Source organism: Ranitomeya variabilis, chromosome 5, assembly GCF_051348905.1.
Source record: "Ranitomeya variabilis isolate aRanVar5 chromosome 5, aRanVar5.hap1, whole genome shotgun sequence".
Taxonomy (NCBI): Eukaryota; Metazoa; Chordata; class Amphibia; order Anura; family Dendrobatidae; genus Ranitomeya; species Ranitomeya variabilis.
The window spans coordinates 13,959,693-13,976,640 of NC_135236.1; the positions used below are offsets into that span (position 1 = coordinate 13,959,693).

The 16,948-nt window shown below is 42.8% G+C and overlaps 1 pseudogene; it reads right to left on the reverse strand.

Moving 5' to 3' along the window:
* Nucleotides 1–15,585: 15,585 nt before the first annotated feature.
* On the reverse strand, nucleotides 15,586–16,550 carry LOC143774615 (olfactory receptor 5G9-like; annotated as a pseudogene).
* Nucleotides 16,551–16,948: the final 398 nt, after the last annotated feature.

Here is a 16,948-nt window from a genome sequence, read left to right on the forward strand (position 1 = left end):
CTCTAGGGACATTTACATATATTTCTTGAAGGAAGTTGGCTGAGAGGTTGCAAGAGGCTCCAAGCATCTTGGAGAAGTATCTGCAGAATTCTGTGGATTTACTGTAGGTTTGCACACATTCTTCTGTATTTTTAAACAATCCCACACAAACAGGATGACGTTGAGATCAGAGATTGGTTGGGGCCATATCATCACTTTCAGAACGCCTTGCTTTCCTTATGCTTAAGATCCTTCTCCATGGTCGTTCTTCGTGACATTGGCTGATTCTCATAGACTTTCATTGAGAACTTCTGATGTAGTTTCAGACCTCAGGCCTGTCAGAAGCTGAGTTCACAAGATGGTGCCATGGAAGCATTTAAAGAGACCAGGATGAATGAACACAGAAGTTAAAGACTTGCTAAAAAGTAAAGAAGAAATTTCTATCAAATGAAAAAGTGGCATATCTAATGAAGAATATAATGCTGTTCACAGGGAATGTAGGAAAAGCGTTAGAAAATCTAAAGTCAGTAAAAAAGTGAGGTTTGAAATTGTGATCAAAAGCAATAAAAAAGGATTTTGATTTCATGTGAAAATAAAAAAAGACAAAAATGCTATAGGATTTTTACAGGATGAAAAGGGTGATGTGGTCAAAGGTGATGTTGAGAAGGCCAAACTTTTCCATTCCTATTTTGCATCTATGTTCTCTAAGAAAACAATTGTAACATCAACAGCTAATTTACATGAACTTAAATCTCCTGGTCCAGATGAATTACATCCTAGGGTACTGAAAGAGATAGCAGACAAAATTGCAGAATCACTAGCCAGAATCTGAAAAATCCTGGAGCACAGGAGAAATCCCTGAAGATTGTAAAAGGGTAAATGTTTTCCCTATCTTCAAAAAAGGAAAGAACACGGAGCCAGGAAATTACAGGCTAGTCAGCCTTACTTCTAAACCATTAAAGATCTTTGAGCAAATTATTAAACAGCACGTGTGCAAGTACGAATAAAAATACAGTAATTAACCATAGCCAGCATGGGTTTTTACCAAAAAGTCATGCCAGATTAATCTAATTTCCTTCTATGATGCAATCACTGACTGAGTGGAACAGGGAAATTCAGTAGATATAGTATATCTCAACTTCAGAAAATCATTTGATAAAGTATCAAATACCTTCCTAAGGCTACAGTTAGGTAAATTCATAACTGGCTCAGTGTGATTGCACTCAAAAAGTGGTGATAAATAGTTGCACATCCAATTGGAAGAGTGTTCTAAGTGGGGTACCACAAGGCTCTTCCCTGGCCCCAGTGTTGTTATTTTCATCAATGATCTAGACAAGTAAACTGAATGTAAACTAATCAAATTTGCAGATGATGCAAACCTAGGAGGCATAGCTAATACTAGAGAAGACAGAGAGAGAATTCAGAAGGATATGATCTGCCCCTGACGAAGACACACATGGCACGGCATTATGTAAGAGGTCAGACCCCTTTTCTGTCTTGATTACAGGCAGAGCTTTTATGTGTTCACTCTACCTATTATGGGCTGTTGAATCTTGCCCTATTAATCTTTTGTTGAGTTCTCTTAAATATCCACCTTGATTTGGATATTGCATCCTTTGTGTGTTTATTTATAGATACATTTTTGCTTTTTTGTGTAATTCTGCCTTTGCACTGTATTTATTATAAGGATGTTGTACATTTGATCAGGTTCTACCATCTTTCAAATGAAATGTATTTTTATTTATGTAAACTTTCCTCCTTTATTTCTTTGTAAACAGTAGGACATTTTGATGTGTATGTCAGGGCTCTGAACATTTGTATTACCTTTTTGTGCATTACTGCCCTTTTCCAAGATGGCGTCTTTGGCCTCATGTGCACTGTGTCTTCCTGCTATAAAACTCCACCCCAGCCTTTAGTCTGTGCTAGAGTATTCTGCCTTGCATCCAGCTCCTGACCTCTGGTGACTCCCTGGCTATATACCTGCTCCTGTGAACCTGAAGGGTTATCCTGCTACTCTGCTCTGAGTTCCTGCTGCATACACCAGTTCCAGTAATCCTCCTTCATCTGCTGCTCGTGTTTGCTTCCATCTGCATTTGCTGGACATGTAAGCTGTTTCTGCTCTGCAAGAACCTGAGACTATTACCCAGACTTCCCTGGTTGAGCTAAGATATTATTTGAACTGCCTTATAAGCATATCTGTGTTTTGGACTAAGCAAGGACTTCGTGTCAAGTATCCTCAAGAATAATTGTGCTTCATAGACTTTCTGCGTGATTGCATTTTCCTCTGAAGTTTCCTATAGACTGCTGAGCTGCATTTGATATTTGCACCAAGTGTTGTGGACTTGAGTTTCTCTCTGCACCTGTTTGAATCACCGTGTGATCATATAAACTTTACCACTTATAAAACTGTGTCCTGTAGTTGTCTTGTTCTACCCAAAGAGTCTCCTGAGTTATCCCCTATAATTATTACAGGATACTCTAGTCTAAAAAAAAAAGGAAACTGCTGGAACAATGACTGCAGAAAGTAGACTAGAGCAGGTGTTTTCCATAATTAGATCACTGCAGAAAGATGTGGAAGGTCTGCAAAAAAAGTTTGGAAGCTTTGAACTCAATCAACAAGTGTTTGGACAGACTGTGCAGGACTTAAGCACCCACATGGCAGCCCAGGAAAACAAACTTGCTGGCATAGAGTCCCAGTATGGACGGGCTTTTCAGGACATAAGCACGCAAATAGCTGCACAAGCGACTTTTCCCTCTGGGCAACCGCCACCAGCTAGCCCACCTAAGTTGCCCCCATTCAGATTTAATTGTGATCGTGACAAATTTCATGGCTTTGTGAATCAATGTATGCTACATTTTGATGTGCATGCTGACTGTTTTCCTAATGATAGATCCAAAGTATTGTGTGTAATAATGCTGCTGACCGCACGAGCGCTCGCCTGGGCGAATCCGATGATTGAGTCTCGTGACCCACGGTTAAATAACTTGGATGATTTCTTGGCCGCTATGGCATTAATGTTTGATGATCCTAATCGCCGTGCAACCGCTGAATCTGCTTTATTGTCTTTATGCCAGGCAAAACGTTCTGTAATTGAGTATGCTACTGAATTCAGGAGATTAGCGGTAGATACCAATTGGGACAGTTATGCACAATTGCCTATTTTTAAAAGGGGTCTGTCTAGTATTGTAAAAGATGAATTAGCTCGCTCTGAGTCACCACAAGAGCTAGAGACATTTATACAGCATTGTGCGTGCATTGACATTCGCCTTACTGAGCGTAGGCAGGAGAAGTTTGCTGCATATAACCGAATTTCTAACTTTTCCCTTCCTTCCAAAGAGCCTGCAGGTAAAACATCTCGGGAGGTGCAGGAGGTGCCCTTGCAAATTGATTCCATTCAGAGGCACTAGATCAATGAGTGACGGGAGCATCGCCTTCATGAAATTCTGTTTTTACTGCGGCCAGTCTGACCACTTCTTGATCAATTGTCCTAAGTGTCCTAGATGGCCTAACAAGGTGCTTGCAGTAGTAGGGGAGTATGACAACTGTGATGATGAATCTGACATCTCTGAATGTAGCCTGCCTTTAAAGGGAAGGTGCCATCAAAAAAAATTTTTTTACAGAAATTGTAAAAATGTAAAGAATTAATGTTTACATTTTCTTAAAAATTATTATCATTTGTTTATAATTTAGTAAAATATGAAAAATAATTTGAAAAGTTTTGGAATTTCCACTTTTAAACACTAGGGGGAGCAGCTGCTGAAATTTCAGAAAAACCTCGTGTACAACAAGCTCACATTACAGCACTGCAGTAATTATGGGCGGAGTCTGCTGTCCTGTGTGATGTCTCCTCTCCTTCCCTTCTGGGTGTTTGCTAAGGGATAAGAGGATGATATTCAGGAATCCAGTGAGCAGCCATTTTGTTGGTGACTGCAGAGTAAGGCTGCCGTCACACTATCAGTATTTGGTCAGTATTTTACCTCAGTATTTGTAGCCAAAACCAGGAGTGGAACAATTAGAGGAGAAGTATATTAGAAACATCTGCACCACTTCTGTATTTTTCACCCACTCCTGGTCTTGGCTTACAAATACTGAGGTAAAATACTGACCAAATACTGAATGTGTGACGGCAGCCTTAGGCTACTTGCACACTAGCGTTGTTGGCTGTACGTCGCAATGCGTCGTTCAGGAGATAAAACACATCCTGCTAAACACATCCTGCAAAGTTGTCTGCAGGATGTGTTTTTTCCCCATAGACTAAACATTACCGACGCATTGCGACGTATTGCCACACGTCGCAACCACCGTGCGACGGTTGAGTCGTGTTTTGGCAGACCACCGCCACAAAAAAAATTACATGTAACGGTTTTTTTGTGCGTCGAGTCCGCCATTTTCGACCGTGCATGCGCAGCCGAAACTCCGCCCCCTCCTCCCCGGACCTTACAATGGGGCAGCAGAAGCGTCGTAAGACTACATCCGCTACCACGTCAGGCATTTCTTTCACAGCATGCGTCGGTACGTCGGCCCGACGCACTGCGACGGGCCCGTACTGACGCTAGTGTGAAAGCAGCCTTACACTGACAAGTAGACAGTCACCGAGGATGGCAGCCAGCAAGGATTCTGGGAGATATGTGGTGGAGGGAGCAGGGTGACCGCAGCGCAGAGTATTTCAGGAGAGCAGTGTGCTGGTCTATGGGGGCACCCTGTTTGGTGCGCGGAGCAGCCAGGGATTGTACATAGAGCGCTGTCTTTTATACACATGGATGGACCGTCTGCTCCACAGAAATCCAGGAAACATTTCTGCGGATTGATGGCCTGTTCTGATCCAGACTTTGCATGCAGACCCCATTCCCCTCCTCAGATCCTGTCTTCTCCATCCTGTCCTGGTGATGTGTGAAAGTGAGACGACAGGCGAAGTACGGGGTGACGCTGGGAAGGAAATTTAGCCATATAGTAACAATAAAAATGAGACCCCTCTCTTCAGCAGCCTGACCAGCCCTGACTGCACCTAACTGGAGGTCATGCTGCCCCCTCTATTACCCCAGACCCACGTGCAGGTGCTCAACCAGAACCACCATAGAATGGGTCCGCTTTCTGAAGATAATACTGCCATAGTGTTCTCACATAATACTGCCATATAGCTCACACATAATACCGCCATATAGATCACACACAATACCATCAAATAGATCACACACAATACTGTCATACAGTTCTCACATACCACCATATAGAGCACACATAATACAGCCATATGGATCACACACAATACCATCATACAGTTCTCACATACCACCATATAGATCACACATAATACTGCCAGTGTTCTCACATAATACCACCATATAGATCACACATAATACCGCCAGTGTTCTCACATAATACCACCATATAGATCACACATAATACCGCCAGTGTTCTCACATACCACCATATAGATCACACATAATACCGCCAGTGTTCTCACATACCGCCATATAGATCACACATAATACTGCCAGTGTTCTCACATAATACCACCATATAGATCACACATAATACCGCCAGTGTTCTCACATACCGCCATATAGATCACACAATACTGCCAGTGTTCTCACATAATACCACCATATAGATCACACATAATACCGCCAGTGTTCTCACATACCGCCATATAGATCACACATAATACTGCCAGTGTTCTCACATAATACCACCATATAGATCACACACAATACCACCGTATAATTCTCACAATACTGATCAAGCATAATCACCACCATACAGATCACATAATACCGTCATATAGATCTCACATAATGCCATAATACAGCATGACCCCTGCAGCTCCTGTTATCGCATGCATTGAGTTGTGTGTGTAATGGGGAAAGATATGCAGGGGGGAGAGGAGTGCCTGAGAGGATTAGATACACGGTTCACCAGACAGTATCACACAGGATAGGATTAGATACACGGCTCAGCAGTCAGTATCACACAGGAGAGGATTAGATACACGGCTCAGCAGTCAGTATCACACAGGAGAGGATTAGATACACGGCTCAGCAGTCAGTATCACACAGGAGAGGATTAGATACACGGCTCAGCAGTCAGTATCACACAGGAGAGGATTAGATACACGGCTCAGCAGTCAGTATCACACAGGAGAGGATTAGATACACGGCTCAGCAGTCAGTATCACACAGGAGAGGATTAGATACACGGCTCAGCAGTCAGTATCACACAGGAGAGGATTAGATACACGGCTCAGCAGTCAGTATCACACAGGAGAGGATTAGATACACGGCTCAGCAGTCAGTATCACACAGGAGAGGATTAGATACACGGCTCAGCAGTCAGTATCACACAGGAGAGGATTAGATACACGGCTCAGCAGTCAGTATCACACAGGAGAGGATTAGATACACGGCTCAGCAGTCAGTATCACACAGGAGAGGATTAGATACACGGCTCAGCAGTCAGTATCACACAGGAGAGGATTAGATACACGGCTCAGCAGTCAGTATCACACAGGAGAGGATTAGATACACGGCTCAGCAGTCAGTATCACACAGGAGAGGATTAGATACACGGCTCAGCAGTCAGTATCACACAGGAGAGGATTAGATACACGGCTCAGCAGTCAGTATCACACAGGAGAGGATTAGATACACGGCTCAGCAGTCAGTATCACACAGGAGAGGATTAGATACACGGCTCAGCAGTCAGTATCACACAGGAGAGGATTAGATACACGGCTCAGCAGTCAGTATCACACAGGAGAGGATTAGATACACGGCTCAGCAGTCAGTATCACACAGGAGAGGATTAGATACACGGCTCAGCAGTCAGTATCACACAGGATAGAATTAGATGCATGGCTCAGCATAGTATCACAGTATAGGATTAGATGCATGGCTCAGCAGACAGTATCACAGTATAGGATTAGATACACGGCTCAGCATAGTATCACACAGGAGAGGATTAGATACACGGCTCAGCAGTCAGTATCACACAGGATAGAATTAGATGCATGGCTCAGCATAGTATCACAGTATAAAATTAGATGCATGGCTCAGCAGACAGTATAAGATTAGATACATGGCTCAGCATAGTATCACAGTATAGGATTAGATGCATGGCTCAGCAGACAGTATCACACAGTATAGGATTAGATACACGGCTCAGCATAGTATCACACAGGAGAGGATTAGGTACAGGGCACAGCAGACAGTATCATACAGGAGAGGATTAGGTACATGGCACAGCAGACTATCATACAGGAGAGGATTAGATACATGGCTCAGCACAGTGTAGTGATAGATACACGGTCTGATGTCCTTGATCAGTGGCTGCAGTGAGAGGCAGGGTCGGGTCGGAGCAGCACAGAGATTCTCCCCCTCCCCCCCCTGTTACCTCTCTGCAGCTCCTGATAGAGGACATCAGACCCCAGCACTTCACCCTCTCTAGCGATTCTAGAGATTGAGCCAGGGCACCAGGCAGCAGAGGACAGGGAACAGCCGACTGCTGACAGTGTGAAAGGAGAGGCAGCTGGAGCTGCCCCTCCAACAGCACAGCTCTCAGTCACAGTGGAGCTCACACACTGTGGGCTGAAGAAACATGGCGCCGACCTCCTGCCTCTGCTGTGATGTGGAGACAGCCCAGGGGGCGTGGCCAGATCAGAGCAGGAGATAACGCGGTCGGCTCCCGACTGCTGAGTCCTATGCACAGGGCTGCCGTAAATGCAGAGTGGAAATGTCGTGCTGGGACTCTTACACTCCTGCAAAGCAAAATGGCGGCGCCCAGTGGCTGCAAAAATTATTAATAATAAAAAAGATATTAAGGTTAAAAAAAATAATTTTGTATTAAAGATAATTGTTTATATAAACAATCATTTTTAATACAAAAACAAAATTGCGGCACCTTTCCTTTAAACGCTGTATTCCATTCACTTTCTATGACTTCACCCCCCAAGGAGCTTAAAGAAAAGAACTCTCACTGTTCTCTCCCTATTAAGATCCTGTGTTCAGGACAGTGAATTTCCAGTGCAGCTATGATTGACTCTGGTGCAGGTGGCAATTTCATGGATATCGCATTTGCCAAGGAACATGGTATTGAAATTCAGCAAAGAGCCTCTCCAATTACCATGGAAATAGTGGATGGGTCACCTTTAATCTCTGGGCCTGTGGATCAGGAGACCGTACCCCTTGAAATTTTGTTGGAGCCTAATCATCAGGAGCAACTTTCTTTCTTGCTAATTTCTTCTCCTCATTTTCCTGTGATTTTAGGCATCCCTTGGTTGCATTCTCAGAACCCAATTATCAACTGGGAGACCAAGGAGATTATCTTTCCAACAAGGAGCAACTCAGCGTTAACAGACGCTGTCCCTGAGTCCACGGCTACGGAACCACATGTACAGGTATTTTCTTTACCTCCAGCATATAAAGAGTTCTCTGACATCTGTGACAAGAAGAATGCAGATCAGCTTCCTCCACACAGGCATTATGACTGTCCAATTGAGTTGCTTCCTGGGGCAGCTATTCCTTTTGGTAACGTATACTGTTGTGACCTGGTGGTTAAGGAGCAACATGGACGAGCTCTGAGGAGATGGTATCTTTACTGACCGCAGTTCCTGAACCTAACACAACACTAGAAGTAGCCGTGGAATGTTCCTGTCACTCCCTAGACATCTCGTCACAGCCGGAGAGCTAACTACCCCTAAAGATGGAAACAGGAAAGCTATCTTGCTTCAGAGAAAATTCCCAAAGGACAGACAGCCCCCCACAAATATGAACTGTGAGTAGAGAGGGAAATGACATACACAGAATGAAATCAGGATTTAGCAAAGGAGGCCACTTCTAACTAGATAGACAGAATAGGAAAGGATACTGTGCGGTCAGTATTAAAAGCTAAAAAAATCCATCACAGAGTTTACAAAAAATCTCCACACCTGACTAAATGTGTGGAGGGCCAATCTGCTTCCCCAGAGCTTCCAGCTTAACTGAATATGGAATACTGACAAGCTGGACTAGAGCAAACATAAAATGAGCTGAACAATTAAGTCCACAGCAAGTGGACAACAAAAGAACATGCAAGGACTTATCTTTGCTGAACTGGACCGACTAACAAGGAAATCCAAGGAGAGATCTGAATCCAACCAAGAAACATTGACAGCTGGCACAGGCTGAAGATCAGAGCCAGGCTAAATAGTAGAGCAGGAGAGACGATCAGTGGAAGCAGCTGCTAAGCTAAATCCAAGGAGCAGCAGTTCCACTTAAAACCACCGGAGGGAGCCCAAGAACGGAATTCACAACAGTACCCCCCCCTTGAGGAGGGGTCACCGAACCCTCACCAGAGCCTCCAGGCCGATCAAGACGAGCCAAGTGAAAGGCCTGAACCAGATCTGTGGCATGGAAATCGGAGGCTACAACCCAATAATTATCCTCCTGGCCATAACCCTTCCACTTGACAAGATACTGAAGCCTCCGCCTCGAAAAACGAGAATCCAAAATCTTCTCCACCACATATTCCAACTCCCCCTCAACCAACACCGGGGCAGGAGGATCAACAGAGGGAACAACGGGCACCACATATCTCCGCAACAAAGATCTATGGAAAACATTATGGATGGCAAAAGAGGCAGGAAGGGCCAAACGAAAAGATACCGGATTAATAATCTCAGACATCTTATAGGGACCAATAAAGCGAGGCTTGAACTTAGGGGAAGAAACCTTCATAGGAACATGATGAGAAGATAACCAAACTAAATCCCCAACACGAAGCCGGGGACCAACACACCGATGGCGGTTAGCAAAACGTTGAGCCTTTTCCTGAGACAACGTCAAATTGTCCACCACATGAGTCCAAATCTGCTGTAACCTGTCCACCACAGAATCCACACCAGGACAATCCGAAGGCTCAACCGGCCCTGAAGAAAAACAAGGATGAAAACCAAAATTTCAAAAAAAAGGCGCAACCAAAGTAGCCGAACTAGCCCAATTATTAAGGGCAAACTCGGCCAACGGCAAGAAGGCCACCCAATCATCCTGATCAGCAGACACAAAGCATCTCAAATAGGTCTCCAAGGTCTGATTGGTTCGCTCAGTTTGGCAAATTTAAGCAAGATAAAAACCGCACGAACAAGCGCTGGTCTGAGACCTGAGGAGGGCAACAGTGAATACAACACAAAATTGCCCAGGCACCTCCCAAAGTAACTGAGGACCTTAAATACATCCAGAACTCACTGTGACTGGCTGAGAGGACATTTCAGAAAAAAGGTGAGCTGGCCCTTTAAATGCTTTGACAGCAGTGTACGCCTTATGCTCGCTCCCCTGCAACCAGGAAGCAAGGGAGCAGAGGAGGCATGCGGGACAGATGCTGCAGCCTGGGGAAGCGTCACAGGAGCGTGGACAGGGTGAGCAGGACTTCGGAGACCAGGAGGATGCCTGCGGGCAGGCGGGACCTGGACCCTCTATACCTTAGAACAGGGCCCGCCAACCGGAGCTCTACAGTGCCTCTCCCTTATGCCCCATCCTTTAAAAATGAGGCAAAAACCTGTGCATGAGAGGGGGAGAATTAATATTTTCTCTTGGTTCCCAGGACCTCTCCCTGGACAAAAACCCTTCCAATTGACCAAAAACAGTGTCTTGTTCCCTCTCCATTTCAGATCCAGTATGGCCTTCACCTCAAAGATATCGCCAGCAGAGATAGGAGAAGGATCCCAGAAATAGCGTCCAAGGATGACCGGCTTAAGGAGAGAGACGTGAAAAGAGTTGTTGAAAGAGAAAGGCAACTTCAGCCGGTAGCATACCTCATTAATTCTCTGAAGTGCTTTGAATGGCCAGATAAACCAAGGAGCGAACTTGTAGGAGGGAACCTTGAGGCGATTGTGCCAAGAAGAGAGCCATACCTTGACCCCAGGTTGGAATGGATGAAAATCCAGACGTCTCTTATCTGCATGGTTTTTCATCCGCATTGCTGCCTGTTCCAAGGAAGCCTTCGTCTCTGACCAGATCCTGGAGAAATCCCTGGCCAGATCCTCGGCTCCTGCATTACTAGAAGGGGTGTTCAAGGGAGTCGGAGTCCTAGGGTGGCACCCATAAACAATGAAAATTGGGGATTTTGGAAGAAGACTCAATGACATGGTTATTGTAGGAGAACTCCGCCCAGGGCAATAAAGTGACCCAGTCACTGTGGTGCGCATTGACAAAGGTGTAGCAGGTACTTGGGGAGTATCTGATTCACCCATTCCACTTGGCCATTAGATTGTGGGTGATAGGCCGAGGAGAAATCCAGAGCGAAATCTGGCTGCTTGCTGAGGGATCGCCAGAATCGGGACACGAACTGTACTCCCCTGTCAGACACAATACGAATAGGTAAATCATGGAGATGAATAACATGTTAACCACTTAATGTCCATTGACGAGCACAGTCCATCATGGCCAGGTGTAAGTTCCTGCACCAGGACAGACTGTGTCCGTCATGCATTTAAACTACCACTGCATGTAAACATGCAGTGATAGTTCAGTGCTGACAGCTGCCACTGACAGCTTAGAGGCACGGGAAGAGGCTATGTGAGGCATGCTGTTGTTCTCCACACCCAGACCTTTGTGATTGGTCAGTAATTCTGACTGATGAATCACAGCATGACCGAGCAGGAGATGCTGAAAGTTCAGCATTTTCTGCCACATCAATGCAGCAGCTCAGCTCTGCCAGTGGCTGAGCTTCTGCACTAGCAGCCAGGAGTGAAGTCCTCACCACTCCTGGCTTTTAACCCCCTAATTGCTGTGATCGAGCGCGATCGCAGTGTTCAGGGGGGTGGCAGAGGGATGGGAGGTCCCTCTGCTTTCAGATCGGAGTCCCTGCAACTTCATAGATCTCTGCCATGATGACCTGGGGTTATCATGACGTCACCTGGGGTCACAAGTTACAGAAAGCCTCTGAGACCATGCTCACATCATGGTCTCAGAAGCTTTCACCATAGGTATAATGCACTGCAATGCTAGTGCATTGAAATGCATTATACCTGCAAACAAAGTATAAAAAGTGAATGTCCCATAAAGGGACTGGGTAAAAAAAAGGAAAAATGAAGAAAAAAAATTAAAAATAATAATAAACAAATCCACTAATAAATACAAATTTTTAATTAAAAAAAATAAGTAAACAAAAAAAGTACACATTTGGTGTCGTGCGTCCGTAAAAGTCCCATGTATAAAAGTGTCACACTAGTAAACCTCTTCAGTGGACGCCGTAAAAAAACAACAAAAAAGTGGCAAATTATGCTTTTTTCAACCAGTATCATCATACGCGATAAAAAAAGAATAGTAATAAAAATAGTATCACTGAAAGCTCCATCTTGTCCGGCAGGAAAGCCACCATATAGCTCCATCAGCGGAAAAATAAAAAAGTTATCGCTCTCAGAATAAAGCAATACTAAAATATATTTTTTTTTCTATAAAAGCGCCAAAACATAAAACAATTATAAAAATGAGGTATCGCTGTAATCGTAGTGACCTGAAGAATAAAGCTGCCTTACCCATTTTACCACACATGGAACAGAGAAAAAAGAAGAATTCCTGAATTGCTGGTTTTTGTTCATTCTGCCTCCACAAAAATCGGAATAGAAAAATGTCATGTGCCCGAAAATGGTACCAATAAAACTGTCAACTTGTTCTGCAAAAACAAGCCTTCACATGACTCTGTGGGCCAAAATATGAAAAATGATAGCTCTCAAAATACGGCGATGTTAAAATTTCTTACAAACAATTCTTACAAAATAAAGCATTTTTTAGTGTGTGACAGAAGGCTACGTTCACATTTGCGGCCAGCGCCGCAGCGTCGGGCGCCGCAGCGGCGCCGCATGCGTCATGCGCCCCTATATTTAACATGGGGGCGCATGGACATGCGGCGCACTTGCGTTTTGCGCCGCATGCGTCGCTGCGGCGCCCGCGTCGGGGCGCAGAGGACGCAGCAAGTTGCATTTTTGCTGCGTCCAAATTCAATGAAAAAAACAACGCATGCGGCGCAAAACGCAGCGTTGTGCATGCGTTTTGCTGCGTTTTTGTTTGCGTTGTGCGCTGCGGCGCCGACGCTGCGGCGCACAACGCAAATGTGAACGTAGCAGAAGCGAAACATAAAAAAAGGACATAAATCTGGTATCTGTGTAATCGCACCGACCCGAAGAATAAAGTCGCCAAATCACTAATACCACTCTAGGAACGGTATAAAAATAAAACCAATTCTTCTCCTTTTGTGGATTTGTTCATTCTGCCTCCCAAAGATTGCAGTAAGGCGATCAGTGGTTTACCCCCACTTTTGGGGTATCAGCTTACTCAGGACAAATTGCAAAACACCGTTTGGGGTCCTATTTCTCCTGTTACTCTTAGGAAAATAAAAACTTGGGGGCAAAAAGTTCATTTTTGTGGAAAAAATATGATTTTTTTATTTTCATGGCTCTACGTTAGAAACTTCTGTAAAGCATTTGGGGGTTCAAAGTGCTCACCACACATCTAGATAAGCTCCTTGAGGGTCTATTTTCCAAAACTGAGTCACTTGTCGGGGCTTTGTACAGTTTAGGAACATCAAGGGCTCTTCAAACGCAACATGGCGTCCGTAGACCATTCCATCAAAGTCTGCATTCCAAAACAGTGCTCCTTTCCTTCCAAGCTCTGCCATGCGCCCAAACAGTGGTTTACCCCCACATTTAGGATATCAGTGTACTCAGGACAAATTGCTCAACACGATTTAGGGTCCAATTTCTCCTGTTACCCTTGTGAAATTTAAAATTTTGGGGCAAAAAGATAATTTTTGTGGAAAAAATTATTTTTTATTTTCACGGCTCTACGTTATAAACTTTTGTGAAGCACTTGGGGGTTCAAAGTTCTCACAACACATCTAGTTAAGTTTCTTGGGGGTTTAGTTTCCAAAATGGTGTCAGTTATGGGGGGTTCCCACTGTTTAGGTACATCAGAGACTCTCCAAACACCACATGGAGTCCGCTCTCGATTCCATCCGATTTTACGTTCAAAACCTCAAGTGGTGCTCCTTCTCTTTCAAGCCCAGCCGTGCGCCTAAGGAGCGGTCTTCCTCCGCACAAGGGGTACTCTGAAGAAATTGCACAACAAATATTGTGGTTCATTTTCTCCTGATACCCTTGACAAAATAAAAAAAATTGTGTCCAAATTAAAATTTTTGTGAAAAAAGTTAAATGTTCATTTTTTCCTTACACATTTCTTCAATTCTTGTGAAGCAACTGAAAGGTTAATAAACTTCTTAAATGTGGTTTTGAGTACCTTAAGGGGTGCATTTTTTAGAATGGTGTCACTTTGGGGTATTTTTAGTCATATTGACTCCTCAAAGTGACTTCAAATGTGAGGTGGTTCCTAAAAAAAATGGTTTTGTAAATTTTGTTCAAAAAATTAGAAATCGCTGGTCAAATTTTAACCCTTAAAACTTCCTAACAAAAAAAATGTGTTTCCAAAATTGTACTGATGTAAAGTAGACATGTGGGAAATGTTATTTATTAACTATTTTGTGTGATATCTCTCTGATTTAACGGCATTAAAATTAAACATTTTAAAATTGCAAAATATTAGACATTTTAGCCATATCTCCATTTTTTCATAAATAAACGCAAGAAATATCGAAGAAACTTTACCGAGTCAATAGAACGTCACTTATTTGCAGCTGAGGCCAGACTAACCTGCATCTTCTTCAAGCTTTATCTTACTTTAAACCAGATACCATTTAATTTATCCACAGACTTTACAATTTCTGTAGTATCTATTACAATGGTGAAAATGTAGCTAAGATAAGAATGAAACTCAAGATTACAGAAAAGCAGAAATGTTTTCATGGATCCTTGATATTGATAAGCGAAATGATTAGAACAGAATTCAATTCTGATATTTTACAAAAATATGCATTTTCTAAAATGGCTACCATGGACAAGTTAACGCAAACTACTCCATTTACCAGATCTCCAGACTTCATCATTTATTGAATTTTCTCAGGGACCTATTAGTTAGGGCTATAAAGTCGGCTGCAGGCTGGTGATGCAGGCTGGCGCAAATGATCAGGTAGCTGGCTCCAAACCAGTAGGACAGTAGTGCTACAAAAGGATAACATAGGAGAATCTTCTGTAAACATGCTGAGTTCCAGGAGGATGGACTAGAAATAAATAAAGGCAGAAGTATTTTTTGAAAACTATTCATATTTCAAATTTAGGAGACTCAATCGAATTTGGCCTGGAAAATTGGATTCACAACTTTATTATATGTGAAATAAAGGTGCCTGAAGGCCATTAATAGTCATTACCTAAGTGTTATCTGTCCACATCCTAGTGCAGAATCGGTTGGAGCGCTGGTCATGTGATGGGTGAAGACGGCATATTATTTTATTATTTTTACGTCTTCCCAGCGCTAAAATGTTGATTAGCCAGATGCCATTTTGCTGAATTCAAAGGAATCAAATCAGAAAAATAGTGGATTCTGACCTGTCCATTTCTTCTGTGAAATTTGCAGAAAATTTAATTTGCTTTTAATTAATCTACTCATCTCTAGTTGTAATACAACTTCTAATGGATTGAAAACAATGCTTTGGTGAATGATTTGATTCATAGTTGAATAAGGCCTTCACTTATTACCACTGAGCTGAACATTTAAACTCATTTTGTTTAAAAAATATATATATCTCATCTTTTGCATAGCTCTCCTAATCTCATTGTTCCTCAGACTGTAGATAACGGGATTCGTCAATGGTGTAACTACTATATACAACAGAGACCTGTATTTGTTGATATTGGATGAGCTCTCATCAGATGGAGCCATGTAGACTACGATTAGGGTGCCGTAATATGCACATACTGTGGTCAGGTGGGAGCTACATGTGGAGAAGGCTTTTCTTCTACCATAAGAAATGTTAAGGATCACAAAGAAAATGCAAAAGTAGGTAACAATAATAAAAACAAATGGGAAAAAAGCATAAAGATGCCATAAACAAAGTCTTGCATTATTACAATGGAAATGTCTGAAGTGGCCAATTCCATTAAGGGACCAAGGTCACAAAAGAAATGGTCCATGTAATTCAAGCCACAGAAGTTAGACTGAATAAAAATAAAGACCTCAATTGAAGTGAGCATAATGACCAAAAACCAGGCTCCCATAACAAGTCGAAGGCAAAGATCTAGACTTATTAGTGAGGAATATCGTAACGGATGACAAATGGCCAAATATCGATCATAAGACATAATGGCAATGAGGAAACATGGAACAGTGCAAAATATACCAAAGAAATAAAGCTGTGTCAGACAACCCCAAAGGGACAAAACTCCTTCCTCAACAAACATAATGCCTAACATCATGGGAATAATGCTGGTGGTCAGTAAGACATCTGCTATGGATAAATGCTTCAGTAAGAAAAACATTGGAGTTTTGAGTTGGTCAATGATGGTCACTAGAAGGATAATGAGAAGATTCCCTCCCAGTATACATATGTAACTCAGGGTAAGCAGAAGGAATAGAAGAGGTTTGTATTTGGAAAGACTTTGAAATCCAAGAAGACGTATCTGAGTGACTTGTGTCTGATTCACATCACACATCATTTATATATCAATAAGTATCCAAGAATTATTTTCTCCTCAAAATTATGAGTATTTATTCAAGTTCAGGTATAAAGTCCGGGAATGTAGCCCACTAAAAACAAGTGTTATATTATCCTTAGTGATGGTTTTCATTATTAGAGGAGGCTCAATAGATTTTTGGGATATTTTCATCTGTAAAATGATATCTTCGCATTGTTGGCCCTTCTGATGTAAAGGCGAAATGTTCCAGATGTTCATGTTTTTATAGTCTCAGAAGAACATAGCAAATGCCCACTGGATCCCGATAATCACCCTCAAGTGAATGTTCTAGACAAAAGAGACCAGATGTTTAACTGAATTGATAATTATCTTGCCTTCAGAGAATTTTGGTAAAAAAAAAAAAAAGCTTTCATGTT